At 38.7% G+C, this 3,738-nt stretch overlaps 1 non-coding gene across 1 annotated transcript; it reads right to left on the bottom strand.

The window, feature by feature from the left end:
* Positions 1-2,736: 2,736 nt before the first annotated feature.
* Positions 2,737-2,900, bottom strand: LOC115068098. Its single transcript, XR_003847477.1, has one exon. It is a non-coding gene; the product is annotated as a U1 spliceosomal RNA (small nuclear RNA).
* Between the last annotated feature and the right edge of the window lie 838 nt (positions 2,901-3,738).

Raw genomic sequence — 3,738 nt, 5'->3', positions numbered from 1 at the left:
TTAACAGGGACCCTTCAAAACCAGGGTATCTGGTTCAAGAGATATCACCGTTTTTTAAGTCTATTGATACCAGTGTCAAATTTTAATCTAAATCTAACCAGACATGTCTGCAGGTTCATGTTACATGGGGTCTTTGCACATATCAACATTTATTCTTGTTTTAAATTTTAAAAATATTTTTTGAGAATTTCATACATGAGTACAATTTTGTGATCTCTTCTTTATTGTGCATGCTGTGTTTAATTTATACACACACACACATATTGATACCAGTGTCAAATTTTAATCTAAATCTAACCAGACATGTCTGCAGGTTCATGTTACATGGGGTCTTTGCACATATCAACATTTATTCTTGTTTTAAATTTTAAAAATATTTTTTGAGAATTTCATACATGAGTACAATTTTGTGATCTCTTCTTTATTGTGCATGCTGTGTTTAATTTATACACACACACACACATATATATATATATTTATATATATATATGAGTTCATTTACTGTTGCTTATATGTATATCTGTTTGGGCTGATTAAATGGGATTAGATAACCTATCAGGGAGCTTGTCCCTGGAGTGAACCTATTCTCCTTTTCAGCCATTGATTACCTTTAGCTCTTCATCTAGAGGTTGGATCTTATGATGGGATCCACAATGGCATGCCCACTGGTATTGTCACTATGCAGGTCTTGTTTAGGCAACCGTATTGTGGTGATTTCATGGTGTGGCTTCCTTGCCATGCCTAGAAGACACTGTCTCACAGCTGGTGTCCTGGTCCTGTAGCTCTTATACATCCTTCCATCTCCTCTTCAGGGATCTTCCCTGAGCCTAAGGTGTAGGGGCTGCATTGTAGATGTATTAGTTGGGGCTTGGGGCTGGACAAACTATGGTAGGTCACTTATTCTCTGTATTTTGACCTGATGTGGATCCTGTAATAATGCATCTGTTGTGAAAGAAGGTTTTTGTTTGATTTTTAACATTTTATTTATTATTTTTATTTTATGGGTATGCATGTATTGCCTGCATGTAGGTAAGTGCACCCGTGTCATGCAATGCCTGCAGAGGACAGAAGAGGCTGTCAGATCCCCTGGAACTGGAGTTATAGACAGTTGTTAGCTTCCATGTGGGTGCTGGGATTTGAAACTGGGTCTTCTATAAGAACAGCCAATGTTCTTAACCTCTGAGCCATCTCTCCAGCCCCTGTTTTGTTTTTGTTTTTGGTGAGGGATGAGAGCTACAATAGGTTCTTCTCTGGGGTCTATGACCTTGCTAACCATAGGTATTTGGCTAGGTTTACAGTACCAGGCACAGATTCCCTCCTATTAAGTGAGCTTTAACTCCAAATAGACAGTTGTTGGTTACCTTCAAGATAAAAGTGCTATTATTGCATCATTTGTGAGATTTTACTGGGTCGATTTTATTGTGATTTATGGGCTTTACAGTTGGGTAAGACCATTTATTGCTTTTCTCCCTTGTCAGCTTGTATAGCACCTTCCTATACTTGGATAGCTGGCCCTCAGGAAGGGGGCTTCAAGGGAAGTTCCAGCTTGATTTCTCTAATCCTGTGTCTTAAGCATGTGGTGTACATAGCAATAGGGTCTTATCTTCAAGTTCCTAGGAGGCAATTAAGGGTAATGGTAATATACTATGTTTTTTTGGGTGTCTCTTGGAATCCCCCACCAACAACTTGAAGGGAGGTTTCCCATGCCTGGCACTGGGGTTTTTGTTAGACAGCTTAACTCTACACACATACACATACATATACACACATATATAATATATTTATTTTAAGTAACCTTTTGAAATAATGTTTTCCTATGACTTTTCCAGACATCCTTATTGTTAATTAATCTCTCATTCCTCCGTCTCCCTCTGTATTACTCTCCCTCCCCTTCACCTTTTCCTATTTCCTCCTTGATAGCACATGGGTCCTACTATCCTCCTGCTGGAACTCCTTCCCATCACGGTTCCTTTCTAATTTCCTGGCTTCAGTGATTACTTGAGGTTACATCCGAAGACTCAAAGCTAGGATCTACAAATAAGAGAGACCATGTGATGTTTGTCTTTCCAGCTCTGGGTTACCTCACTGAGAGGTTTTCCAGTTCTGTCCTTTTACCTACAGCAGTTACTTTTTTCATTATTCTTTATGAAACCTTGCTTAGTTGATAGCTGTTATATTATTTTCTTATTGTAATTCTAATTTATATTACTATTAGTGGAATCAAATCATTTTCAGTATGCCTATGGCCTGTATTTCCTCTTCTTTGTTTGCATTGATTAACTGATTGATTGAGTCTGTGTGTGTGTGTGTGTGTGTGTGTGTGTGTTTACATGACACTGTGTCCATGAAGATCAGCAGGCAACTTTGAGGCATTCTCTCTTTCTACTGTGTGGTCCAGGGATCAAACTCAGGTTGTCAGTCTGGGAAGCTGGTACTCTACCTTCTGAGTCATCTCACTAGCACTGTATTTCCACTTTTAAAACAATTGATTTAGGTCTTCTGTCCATATGTATATTAGAACCTTTAAATTTCAGATATGCTTTCCTGTGAGATATTAAATACACATAAAAAACCCCAGTAAAACATGTTTTTAACTCAGTGGCTTTTTCTCAGGTGTGTCTGAGCAAGCTCTTCCCTTTCCTTAATTTTTCAGATTTTTAATTCCTTGGGATACTAAAGACACTTTATGCCTTTATGCCTATGATTTTGTCACATTAAAAAGACTTCACTTTTTCAGGGGAGAGAATGAACACAGTGCTCAGCTACCAGAAATCGTGAGGTTGAATATGCCCCATTTGGGGAAATCGCAGGGCTCACCCCATCTGGAGTGCAATGGAAGAGCCTCACCCTGGGAAAACCATCTTCATGATTACGCTTTTTGTGAACCATCAGTTGAGTACCACGGTAGCTAACTCTAACCTGGTTTATAATCAGTCAATGGCTATATATCATGTCAGCACTGATAGGAGACACATATAAAGTGGTGCTTTTTCTTTTTTTTTTTTTTCCTGTAGGTGAAGAAAAAGTCCTGACCAAACAAAGATATTTTACTGGGACGTATTACAGTAAAATTTGGTAAGAGAGACAGGTTTTGTGACCAATTACATTCCCCTGGTCTTCAGAGACAGTAGAAATGAAATGGACATTTCAGAAAGTCTTCATCTGCTAAGGAGTACGTACTGAAACTTTTTTTCCACTTATTTTTTCTGGTAGGATCATTTTGAAGGTATGCTCTCATTTTAAAAGAAAGAAATATGTTCCTTGAGCAAGAGGTAAGTGTAAAAATGTCCTTGCCTTTCAATCTGAACCAAACTTAGGTTTTTTTTTTTTCTTTTTGATGGTTCAAGAGGTTGTTTTTACATATTTTAATCATTTGTTCAATTAGTATTTACTGAGCTTCATGATTAAGATATTAAGCTAGGAGCAAGGGGGCTCTAGAAACAAATTATATTCAGCTGTTAACAGGAATGAGGTGGCATGTTACTAAACTGTCGCAATCCAAAGTGGAATTGAGAAATGACACAAGAGACACTCGGTGCACATGCTTAGGGTGCTCAGAGGAGGAGAGGGCATGCAAATAGTCTGAATCAGGCTTAGGACATGCTGTTCTGCATTCCTGTTCCCTCTGCTTGTACAGACAGGGCAGCTGACTGCTGGAATGGCACTTACTGGGAATGAAGTCCGGGTCTGCCTTTGTATAGGGTCCTCTCAGTTGCTGTGTGTTTTTGCTAGGTACTT

This window comes from Nannospalax galili, unplaced genomic scaffold (genome assembly GCF_000622305.1).
Source record: "Nannospalax galili isolate Female #2095 unplaced genomic scaffold, S.galili_v1.0 scaffold27, whole genome shotgun sequence".
NCBI lineage: Eukaryota > Metazoa > Chordata > Mammalia > Rodentia > Spalacidae > Nannospalax > Nannospalax galili.
This window is presented reverse-complemented; position numbering and strand designations above follow the sequence as displayed.